The 12731-nt window shown below is 49.1% G+C and overlaps 1 pseudogene; it reads right to left on the bottom strand.

Annotated features, from left to right (window-relative positions):
- Positions 1 to 287: 287 nt before the first annotated feature.
- LOC116418807 lies at positions 288 to 12517 on the bottom strand (annotated as a pseudogene).
- Between the last annotated feature and the right edge of the window lie 214 nt (positions 12518 to 12731).

Below are 12731 nucleotides of genomic sequence, written 5' to 3'. Positions count from 1 at the left end.
GGGAGGCGGAGCTTGCAGTGAGTCGAGATCACACCACCTCACTCCAGCCTGGGCGACAGAGCGAGATTCCATCTCAAAAAAAAAAAAAAAAAAAAAAAAAGGCATCTCATGAAGACTGCTGGCCTGGAGGGTCTTCCCTTATCGGGGCACGTAGGTGCCTGGGGTCTTCCCCAGTGCTCAGCGCATGGCAGGGCCTCCACGGCTTCAGCGGGGATCTCTGCAGGTCATCGCTGACCACGGCTCCCAGGCCGTGCAGAGAGAGGCGCAGAGGCCAGCCCTCTGGGACCTTACTCAGCTGCCACTCTAGCGACAGAGTGAGCATCCTCTCTTGGGGTAGCTGGCCGGACACTGGGGCTCCTCTCCAAAACCAGAACCAGAAGGCCCTGATCTCGTTCTGGAACAAGCTGCTTGGCGGGGGTGGTCACTGGCTCTCTCCTTCCTGTGTTCACAAGCACAAGATGGAGACCCAGAAGCACCCTCCCCATCTACGGAGCTGTGGTGGGGCAGGGAACGCAGGCTAGTCAGGTGGAGAGACAGGAGAGCCCAATGCACATGCAAGCATCCCTCAGAGGCAGGCAGAAGATGGGTAAAAACATGAAATCTGATGAGAAACAGGGTCCACGGCCCTTCCTGCTCCTGGGGTTACCCCTGACCTCCATCTCACATCCAGCCTTTGAGAGACAGGAGCAGGCTCTACCCTGGAGGTGATTCCCAGCCACAAAGAGGTGAATGAGAGTCACTCAGAGTCTGCACAAAGGCTCAACAGAGCAAACTGGCCTCTGGTGCCCTGAGAGGCACACGAAGTAGCTCCCAGGGAGTGGCATCTGGGCGAGAACATTGACTTGGGGAGCTTTGAGAAGGGAAAGGCATTTTCCATCCATTGGCACCTGCCACTCTGGGTGCAAAAGAGGTACGATGCAGTTCTCTTCTGGTTTTTGTTTGTTTGCTTGTTTGTTTGTTTTTTGAGACGGAGTCTCACTCTGTCACCCAGGACGGCACAATCTTGGCTCACTGCAACCTCCGCCTCCCTGATTCAAGCAATTCTCATGCCTCAGCCTCCCAAGCAGCTGGGACTACAGGAATGTGCCACCATGCTTGGCTAATTTTTTGTAATTTTAATAGAGATGGGGTTTCGCCATTTTGGCCAGGCTGGTCTCCAACTCCTGGCCTCAAGTGATCCACCTGCTTCGGCCTCCCTAAGTACTGGGATTACAGGTGTGAGCCACCACGCCAGGCCTAGTTCTCTTCTGATGTTGAACAAAGTCTGTTTCTCCATCTAGTGATTCTGATCTGACTGGGCACCAGGAATTGCAATGTGTCCCATCCCAGGCTGAAACAGAGAAGGACATGTGAAACCCATGATCCAGCACGTGGCAGTCTGCGGCTGCCCTGGGGGTCACAGAGCCCCGGCTTGTACACTCTAAGGGTGGTGCAGTCGAACTGAGAAAGCCAGGCTTAAGCTGACTACCCTACCAAGGCCACCATACATCACAGAAACCCTCACCACCAGACAGACCCAGGGAATGAAAGTAACTCATGGAGGTCAAGGCTGCAGTGAGCTATGATCGTGCCACTGCACTCCAGCCTGGGCAATAGAGGGAGACCCTGACTCTATTTAAAACAAAACAGAACAAAACAAAAAGCTTGCATTTATTGAGTGCTTACTACACACTGGGCACAAAGTAGTAATTATTACAACAATGTGTGGAGACGGTAACAGCTATGTCTCTGTTTTACAGATGAGGCCCTGAGGTCCAGCGAGGTTAGGTAACTTGGTGCAAGCTCACGTGGCTGTGGGAAACCCAAGCCCAACTCCAGTGCGTGACCTCTTACGGGTGACAGCACAGGCTCCGTTCCGTCCAGGGCAGCAACTGGTATTTGTAAAGCATTGGACCAGGCTGGAAAAAGACCAACAGTGAAGCCACCAGTGCAGTGACATGCCAGGCAGGATGTGGCCGTTTCCCTGGGGCCATTGTCTGCCTGAGCACCTCTCCCCACACTCCCTGCGGGCCCCTCCGTAGTCACATATGGTGCCATCAAGGAAGGGGGCTGAGGACCAGGAGGATGGGCACCCGGATCTAGACGGTGATTGAGGCTTTAATTCCTGCTCTGGATTAAAAATGACTGGACTGCACTGAGACTCTCAACATGGACCAAATGCAAGGACTGTGGTCAGCAGCCTGGGGGCTCAGGACGGGGAACGAGAACTCAGAAAAGGAGGCTCCTCTGTCATCTGTTCCAGCGCAGTGTGGAGGAGGGAGGAGGTCAGGCTGGGAGAGACAGCCACGTGCAGGGGCAGTGCTGGCCCCGAGTGGCAGGGACCCTGGAGCAAGGCTGTGGCTCCTGTGATTTGAAGGCTGTGGCTGACACTCCACAGAGCCCCATCCTGTGCCAAAGTAACCAGAGCAGAGGCCAGCCTCGATGCTCCCTTCCGCTCCCGTTCCGGAGGCCTGGCTGGCTGATAGGAGCTGTGTCCCTCAGATGAAGTCATCTGTTTTGGTGCCAGGGAAGGGAAGGGCTGGGGGAGCCGGCGGAGGGGCCATCAGGGCCCGTGCTCTGTCTGCGTTTCCCAGGCTGGCGCCGCAGGGAGGAAAGCCTGGGTCTTGTCTGGGAGTGCCCATCGCTGGGGAGGCAGTGGGTGGGTGGCTCGAGGGCAGGGCCTGTGCATTGTTAGAAAATCAGGAAGGGAGAACAGGAGTTTGGTTGAAATGTCGGTGGGGGTGGGGCTGGCGGGGGTCGGGGGTTTGTAGGCTTCGTGCTAATGTTGTCGAGCTAACGTTTTGAATGAGTTCCTCAGTGTTTGGATGTGAGCACGCATCTTGGAAGACACACTATCATGCAGCCTATGGAAGATGAAAAGGACTGAAAGGGCGTTCAGCACTGTAAACACTTGGCCTTGCTCTGCATGTGCTTCTGTGATTTGTTGCTCTTTGAGGGAAGCCCTATGCAGTTTGCAAATTTTCTATCTAGACCTCGGCAAAGCTTGGATTTTTGATTAATTCTATCTTGTCAAATAGAATCTGGGGGCAGTTCTGACACGTGCTATCAATTCTTATCAACGAATAGAATCAGATGCACTCAACATCTATTGAGCTCATATGAGGTACCAGATACTGTGTTAACTGCATTAACTTCCTCATGCTGTATTGTGCAATTATTATTTTTGTTTACCAGTGACTAACTGAAGTTCAGAAAGTTCCGTACCTTCCCTAATGTCATGTAGCTAGTAAGTGACACATTGAGGCTGACTGCATCCAAGTCTCTAACATCTTTCAGTGCTGTTCTCTTAGTACTCTTTTCTTTTTTTTTTAAGAGGTCTCACTCTCACCCAGGCTGGAGTGCAATGGTGCAATCTCGGCTTACTGCAGCCTCTACTTCCTGGGGTCAAGTGATCCTCCCACCTCAACCTCAGCGTCTGGAGTAGCTGGGACCACAGGTGTGCACCACCACATCTGGCTACATTTTTTTTTTTTTTTTTTTTGAGACAGAGTCTCACTCTCACCCAGGCTGCAGTGCAGTGGTACGATCCTGGCTCACTGCAACCTCTGCCTCCCAGGTTCAAGCCATTCTCCTGCCTCAGTCTCCCAAGTAGCTGAGATTACAGGCACACACCACCACACCTGGCTAATTTTTATATTTTTAGTGGGGGGATTTCACCATGTTGGCCAGGCTGGTCTTGAACTCCTGACCTCAAGTGATCTGCCCACCTCTGCCTCCCAAAGTGCTGGGATTACCGGTGTGAGCCACTGCACCTGGCCCCAGCTGTTTTTATTTTTTGAAGAGATAGGGGTGGTCTCTCTATGTTGCCCAGGCTGGCCTTGAACTCCTAGATTCAAGTGATCTGCCCTTCTCAGCCTCCCAGATTGCTTCGGTTATAGCCGTGAGTCACTGGGCCAGCATGGTGCTGTTCTCTTCACTGATTATTATCAATATTTTTGTTTTGCCTCCACCTGCCTTGTTTTCCAAATTTGTGTCTTTCCTTTTACATACATTTTGAATGTACAACTTTTTACAGAATTAAACCCAACTGATACATCTTATCAACTTATCTTTGCTAAGGATTTCCACTTTCTAAGTGGTCAGAAATTGATTTCCACCCATTGTTTTTGCCAGCTTCCTTCCTTAAATGCACAAGGTGTGGTGCATGGGGCACTGGGCTGCCCCTCGGAAGACCTGGGATCCCGCGCGGTTTCTGGTCTCCCTCACAGTGTGGTCCTGGCAATATTCCTTCACCTCTCTGGGCCTCAGTTTGCTCATCTTCAGAGGTGGCCTTGCCAGATCCGTCTCCAGGCATGTGTGTGTGTTCGCAGGCGAGGGAGCTGTCATGGGCAGCTCGGCCTCCTGGCAGCCTTCTCAGGGGCCCACAGCAGGGGCTGCTTTCCTGGGTCGGACCCAGCAGTGGCAGGAGTGCCCCCTGGGACGACCTCACCCAGTGCTCACCCAGTTCTCAGCCTCCCCCATCCCACTATTAGGGCACCCATTGCTGTGCTCCTTGGTTTGAATATTTATGTGGGCCCTAGCTCCCCCTTGCTATGTGAGGAAGGCCACAGCTGTAACCTCTTATGCCTTTATTGTTGTAAACTGTCACGTTCTGCAAACAGATCACAGAGCATTTGGAGAGTGGACATTCTCGTAGAGAAACTGCACAAAGAGAGGCTTTGCCTTCATTCATCTACTCTGCATTTATTTATTTATTTATTTATTTGAGACGAGCCTCGGTCTGTTGCCCAGGCTGTAGTGCAATGGTACGATCTCAGCTCACTGCAACCTCCGCCTCCTGGGTTCAGGAGATTCTCCTGCCTCAGCCTCCCAAGTAGCTGGGATTATAGGTGCGGGCCACCATGCCTGGTTAATTTTTGTATTTTTAGCAGAGATGGGGTTTCACCATGTTGGCCAGGCTGCTCTCGAACTCCTGACCTCGGGTGATCCACTTGCCTTGGCCTCCCAAAGAGCTGGAATTAGAGGCATGAGCCTCCGTGCCTAGTCCATTAATCTACTTTGCTTTTAAATTGTGTATTATTGTTATTATTTTTGATAGCAATGATGACAGAGGAGGTATAAGGACATGATGATGAGTGCCACCTTGGGGTTGGGGTTGGGTAAAGAAAGGCCTGACTGACTGATTTATTTATTTATTTATTTATTGAGACGCCGTTTCGCTCTTGTTGCCCAGGCTGGAGTGCGATGGTGCGATCTCAGCTCACTGCAACCTCCACCTCCCAGGTTCAAGCGATTCTCCTGCCTCAGCCTCCTGAGTAGCTGGGATTACAGGCACACGCCACCACGTTCAGCTAATTTTTGTATTTTTAGTAGAGACGGGGTTTCTCCATGTTGGTCAGGCTGGTCTCGAACTCCCAACCTCAGGTGATCTGCCCACCTCGGCCTCCCAAAGTGCTGGGATTACAGGCATGAGCCACCGCGCCTGGCCTACTTTTTAGTTTTTACTTTTAATTGTGCTGCAAAAATGTAACATGACATTTACCATCATAACCACTTTTGGGAGTACGGTTCAGTCATGTTACATAGACACACGTTGTTCTGCAATAGGCCTCTAGAACTTTAGCTTACAAATCAAAACTGTGTCTGCTTTGCTTGTTATTGAATGCTGACTCTGCCCAAAGCATTGTGCTGACCATGAGGACCAAAAAGGAAAGGAAGCAATTGATTGCCAAGCAGGACTTCAGAAAAGACACAGGACTCCATCAGCTTGTCCACCTCCATCTCCCACCGACCCAGAGCAGTTTTGCTAAGGGCAGGAGAGGTGGCAGAGCAGGCAAAGTCTGCCACCTGGTGGCAGGAAAGAGTCACAGTCCACAAGGGAGGCTTCAAGTGGGTCCCACAAAAGAAGTAGAGAACAGGAAAGGGGAAGACATTTAGTGGCAGGTATGCAAAACAGCAGGAATTGTTGGATAAATGGAAATGAAAAAACATTTTTGGCCGGGCACGGGGCTCACGCCTGTAATCCCAGCGCTTTGGGAAACCAAGGCAGGTGGATCACCTGACGTCAAGAGTTCAAGACCAGCCTGGCCAACATGGTGAAACCTCGTCTGTACTAAAAATACAAAAAAATTTAGCTGGTCGTGGTGGCACATGCCTGTAGTCCCAGCTACTTGGGGAGACTGAGGCAGGAGAATCGCTTGAATCCAGGAGGTGAGGTTGCAGTGAGTCAAGATCGCGCCACTGCACTCCAGCCTGAGCGACAGAGGCGTTTCACCATGTTGGCCAGGCTGGACTTGAACTCCCGACCTCAGGGCACCCACCCACTTTGGGCTCCTAAAGTGCTGGGATTAGAGGCATGAGTCACCGACCCCGGCCAATAGCTCTATTTTTAATAACCAAAAAGTGGAGGCAAGCCAAATGCTCATCAATAGGAGAATAGATACATTATGGTATAGACAGTAATAAAAAAGAATGAACTACTGTTCCACAAACAGAATGAACCAATGAACCTCATAAACATAACGTTGACTGAAAGAAGCCGGGCACACAAGACTGCACACAGTGTAATTCCATTACCACGAAGTTCAGCCACAGACAAAATTCACTGGTGATCACGGAATTTAGAGCAGTAGTTGTCTCTGGTAGGGTTAATGCCTGAGAATGGCATGAGGGACTTTGCTGGGGTGGTGGGAATGTCTGATACCTTGATCTGAGTGTGGTACGTACGTTGTGCAGCACATTACACGTGTGTATGTATGTACACATGCGCACATGTACATACAAATCTTTCCCTGCACGCTTCCTTCAAAACAATTACCATTTTTGTAATTATTAACTTGTCTATTTTTATTTTTTTTTTAGTTTATCACTCTATTATGTTGTAAACTCAGAGGACAGACCTCCAGGCTTTTTGGAGGGTGTCTACTTACATAGTAGGTGTGAATTATATATTTGTAGGATGAATACATGAATGAATGAATAAATGAATGAATTTTGGCATTTTGGGGTGCTTTATTCTTGCCCTAGAGGGAATAACATTACTCAGAATTGCATGGAATGGTCAGGAGTAGTGTTCATCAGAAAGTTTAAAAATTTTTTTAAAAATTATTTTTAAATTAAAAAAAAATTTTTTTTTTGAGACAGGGTCTTGCTATGCTGCTTAGGCTGCTCTTGAACTCCTAGGTTCAAGTGGTCCTTCCACCCTGGCCTCCCAAAAGCTGGGATTATAGGTGTGATCCATCTTGCACGGCCCCATTGGGAAGTATATTTTTTTTCTTTCATAGATAAGGAAAGAAAAGTATCATTTAGTAAGCATCTAACATGTGTCAGGCGCTGTGCTTTGCAAATGTGTCCTTTAAGCTTTGTAACAATTCTTGGGGATAAGCACTGTTTCTTCAAGTAGGAGGAGAAGATGAGATTTAGAGTTCGTAACTCATCCAAAGTCACACTGGAGGGCTGAGGACGGCAGGTGTGCGGGTGATTCAGGCGCTCCCTTCTTGCAGTTCTTCCTTTGCCCTCTGGTCTCCGTGTTCCCTTTGGTATTCCTGGAGAGAAGGCCAGAGCCTTGTTCACACAGCTGCAGAGGGAGTGGGGCACTCCCGGGGCAGCGTGGGAGCTTCATCTCTACCTTCCCGCGGGCCAAGCACAGTGCCTGGCACACAGCGAGTGCGGGGCAAACCCTCTAGGAGTGAATGGAATAGCTGTGATGATATGAAAGAATATTTTTACATGTTCCCCTGTCCTATACATATTCATCTTTCATAAACGTGTAGATTAGAAGGGGCTCGAGGGCAGAGTCTTGGTACAAACTTCTCTGTATGGTGCTCTGTGGTGGGCCACAGCAGCTGAAATGTCCCATTGGAGTGGAAATCGGCAAACTGCACCCTGTGGGCTAAATCTGAAAACTGTCTGTTTGTATAAATAAAGTTTTATTGAAACATGGCTCCCCTCATATATTGTCTACGGCTACTTTCGCTGCATCGTAGAGTTGAGTAGTTGTGATGTGGCCCGCATGCCCTGCAAAGCCTACAATATTTACTCTCTGGCCTTCACAGAAAAAGTTTGTTGATTCTTACAATTGAGATTTCCTTTGTGGATTCAGCTTGTCTCAGCCTCTTTGAGATGAACTTTGCTGAGAGTGGGATGGCAGGTGCTCTGGTGAAGGAGGAAGTAGGCAGCAGTAGACAAGGGCAGAAGCCTCTAAAGTTCGACCTCCCCCACCTCATAGTTTACTCATTGTTGCCCCAGATTTACACAACTCAAGACAGGAATCCCAGGATGACGTCCCGGGGTGCAGGCGTTCCCTAAGCCTAGCTGGTAGCTCTTCTCTACCAAAATAATAATAATCCAAACACAGCATTTCGCGAGGCGGAGGCAGAAGGATTGCTTGCGACCAGAAGTTTGAGACCATCCTGGGCAACATAGTGAGACCCCCACACCCACATCTCTACAAAAAATTAAAAAGTTAACCAGGCATGGTCGTGTGCACCTGTAGTCCTAGCTACTCAGGAGGCTGAGATGGGAGGATTGCTTGAGCCCAGGGGATTGAGGCTGCAGTGAGCCATGATGGTGCCACTGCACTCCAGCCTGGGTGACAGAACAAGGCTCTGTCTCTTAAAGAAAAAAATCCTGGGAGAGGTGCTGTCCACCTCTCCCATCCCTGCAGTGAGTTTCTCAGCCTCCTGAGTAGCTGGGATTACAAGCATGGGCCACCATGCTCCGCTAATTTTTTTTTTTTTTTTTTTTTTTTTGTATTTTTAGTGGACGAGGTTTCACCATGTTGGCCAGGCTGATCTTTTTTTTTTTTTTCATTCAAGAGAATTAAATCATTTATTGATTACACATGATAATGGATGATACACAAGCTTCACTCCCATCTATAATTTTATCTGGTACCATTATTCAATTTAGATATATTGCATAGGATGTGCCAACAATCACTTTTATTTTATTTTTTATTTTTTTATTTTTTGAGACGGAGTCTTGCTCTGTAGCCCGGGCTGGAGTGCAGTGGCCAGATCTCAGGTCACTGCAAGCTCCGCCTCCCAGGTTTATGCCATTCTCCTGCCTCAGCCTCCTGAGTAACTGGGACTACAGGCACCCGCCACATCGCCCGGCTAGTTTTTTTGTATTTTTTTAGTAGAGATGGGGTTTCACCGTGTTAGCCAGGATGGTCTCGATCTCCTGACCTCGTGATCCACCCGTCTCGGCCTCCCAAAGTGCTGGGATTACAGGCTTGAGCCACCGCGCCTGGCCCTAACAACAATCACTTTTATAACCAATAAGTCCATGATTTTGCTTGGATAATCCCTTTTAATAGTGAACTTCAGGTCACAATAGTAACTATCATTTCAACTACACCAAGGTTTCCGAAGACAATGGCTTCTCCACCCAAACAGGTTGTATATAAATTCCAAACACAACCTGGCATCACCCTGAAGGAATTCTAACTTCACACTGTTGGAGAAATTTACCAAGATGGCTTCAGAGTATACTAACTTTACACAGCACATTAAAAAAAAAAAAGACATTTATTCAGTGCCACGATCAGACTATTACGTTTAGCAATCAACAGCATGGGTGCAAAAAAAACTACATTAAAACCCTTTGTTGGAATGCTTTACACTTTTCACAGAACAGAAACTAACCTGTTGTACAATTAGTCACAAATAGGGTCCTCCAGTTTTTGCCCATACATATGTGTGTTTGTCTAAAACATGTCTTCTTTGTAGCAGCGAGGCCCTGCCACCACTGTGCTTGACTGAGTTCACAAATCTGTTGTAACCTGTAGCTTCCCTGGTCACTTCTCTGACTCTCCTCTCCTGCTAAGCCTTGTTCCCTAATTAAAATCTTCTGCCACTGCCATAGCTACTGCTGCTGCTGGAACCTCCATAGCCCCTTGGTTTCACGGTTTTGCAAAGTATTGGCCTCCACTGCCATAGGGGCCAGAGCTTCTGTCTCCACAATTTCCTCCTTTCACGGGTCCAAAATTTGAAGACTGATTGTTGTAATTGCCAAAATCATTGTAGCTTCCACCTCCTCCAAAATTGCTTCTATCATTACCAAATCCCTTATAGCCATCCCCACTGCCACCACATTCACCACCACCACGATGGCTGCCACCAAAGCTGCCACGACCACTGAGGTTTCCTCCATGACCAAGGTCCCACAGAAACCACCTCCACGACCACCACCAAAGTTTCCAGAACCACTTCGACCTCTGGCTGGATGAAGCACTCACCATCTCTTGCTTTGACAGGGTTTTCCTAACTTCACAGCTGTGGCCATTCACAGTATAGCATTTCTGAATGACAGTCATATCCACAGAGTTGTGGTCGTCAAAGGTGTCAGAGGCAAAGCCCCTTTTCTTGCCACTGCCTCAGTCAGTCATGATTTCGATCACTTCAATTTTTCCAGACTGTTCAAAATAATCTCTTAGGTGATGTTCTTCTGTGTCTTCTTTAATGCCACCAACAAATATCTTTTTCACAGTTAAGTGGGCACCTGGTCTTTGAGAATCTTCTCTTGAGACAGCTGTCTTTGGTTCCACAACTCTTCCGTCCACCTTGTGTGGCCTTGCGTTCATGGCGCATCCACCTCCGCCACGGTGGCATATGTGACGAACCAAAGGCCCTGAAGTGCTTGGTGTTTGGATCTCTCATTACCACACGTCCGGGAACGTTCCCCATTGCTCAGAATGGCTCCTCAGGCTGTCATCGGTTGTTTCAAAGCTCAACCTTCCAATGAAGAGCTTCCTCAGCTGTTCGGGCGATTTAGGAGACTCTGACTTAGAGATGACGGCAAGGAGAAGAGAGACTTGAAGGATGCTTCTTCCACGGCGTCCATGGGCAGAAAGCCAGGCTGATCCTGAACTCCTGACCTCGGGTGATCCACCCGCCTTGGCATCCCAAAGTGCTGGGATTACAGGCGTGAGCCCTGATGTCCGGCCTTGTTAAGGTTTTTTAACACAAGTGACTCCATTTTGATTCTGGAAACTTTCCCAGTTTCCATGCCAGGTACAGAGCAGGGAGTGGGCACAGTCAGGAAGTAAAGATGAAAGGAACATCAAGAGCCCAAGAGGGTTGAGGGCTCCCAGCTAGAGGTGATCTTAGTGAGCTAGGGTGGGGAGCATTCAGCAGCCAGAGCAGAGATAAAAGTAATATGATTTTGGCAAAGAGGGCTCGGCCCTGGGGTAGAGCATTTTAGGGAATGCATGAATCGGATAGGTGGGAGGCTGTGGCCCCCAGGTGATGGCACACCAAGGTGGAGGACAATGGGAGTGATTGCCCTCACCAGTCCCCAGATGTGTTATCACTGACCTCGTCTAGAATTGCTGGAACATGGTGATAATAAATAATAGACTGACTCTTAGTAGCTTTTATGATTGATTTTATGATTGTTTTAAAATTCTCTTGTTACAATGCCACTTCCCTTCACCCTTGGCAGGAAACTGGCCATGGGGCACTGCATATTCCTCTTTCTTCTTCCTTTATTTATTTATTTATTTATTTATTTATTTATTTATTTATTTATTTTTTGAGACGGAGTCTCGCTCTGTCGCCCAGGCTGGAGTGCAGTGGCCGGATCTCGGCTCACTGCAAGCTCCGCCTCCTGGGTTTACGCCATTCTCCTGGCTCAGCCTCCCGAGTGGCTGGGACTACAGGCGCCCGCCACCTCGCCCGGCTAGTTTTTTGTATTTTTTAGTAGAGACGGGGTTTCACCGTGTTAGCCAGGATGGTCTCCATCTCCTGACCTCGTGATCCACCCGTCTCGGCCTCCCAAAGTGCTGGGATTACAGACTTGAGCCACCGTGCCCGGCCCTCTTCTTCCTTTTTTAAGAGACAGGGTCTCGCTCTGTTGCCCAGTTGGTGTGGTGGTGTGATCATGACTCACTGCAGCCTTGACCTCCAGTGCTCAAGTGATCCTCTCACCTCGGACCCCCAAATAGCTGGGATTATAGGTGCACACCACCACACCCAGCTAATTTCGTATATTTTTTGTAAAGATGGGGTCTCACTATGTTGCCCAGGCTGGTCTTGAGATTCTGGGCTCCAGCAATCCTCCCATCTCTGCCTCCCAAAGTGCTGGGATTACAGGTGTGAGCCACTGCACCTGGCCCTGCACTGTGTATTTCTGCAATGCCTCCATGCTAGTCACGAGCTGGTGCTTCCTTCTGCTGTCTCCAGATGCTTTCTAGACTGGTGCCCTCTTTCTTCCTTAGTAGGCAGCACCATGGTACCTCAGTCCAACCCTTCCCATTGCAGGCAGATGAGGTGATGTGCCTAGAGTCATAGAGACGGTCAGTGCATGGGTGAGGAAACTCCCAGCTCCCAGATCTGGGCTTAGCTCATGAGCCACGTGACCTCCTAGCAGCCAGGTGTGAGGCTGCCAAGGGAAGGGTGCTGCTGGGAGAAGGGTGCTGCTGTGGCCGGGGAGACAGGATGGCTGTGGGAACTCTCACCCTAATGGGTGGACTGTGGGTTCTCCTGTCCACTAATGGGTAACTCTAGGAACAGGTCCTTCTAATTGTTAGTGAATCTGAGCCTACGGGGCACTGGAGGTAGCTGCCCTGACCCATTGTGCCATTGATGTGGTGCAGTGAGAAGATAATTCGGCAAGAATTAGAAGACAAAAACCACTTCCAAATAACAGGAGCAGCAGCAACAGCTACTACCTGCTGAGTGCTTACTTACTGGTCAATACTCATTGAGCACTTGCTGTTTGCCAACCTCCACGCTCAGTACTTTTGAAGCCCACTTAATCCTCCTGGCAGTCCCATGAATAATCCTCTC

Source organism: Piliocolobus tephrosceles, chromosome 1 (genome assembly GCF_002776525.5).
Source record: "Piliocolobus tephrosceles isolate RC106 chromosome 1, ASM277652v3, whole genome shotgun sequence".
NCBI lineage: Eukaryota > Metazoa > Chordata > Mammalia > Primates > Cercopithecidae > Piliocolobus > Piliocolobus tephrosceles.
This window is presented reverse-complemented; position numbering and strand designations above follow the sequence as displayed.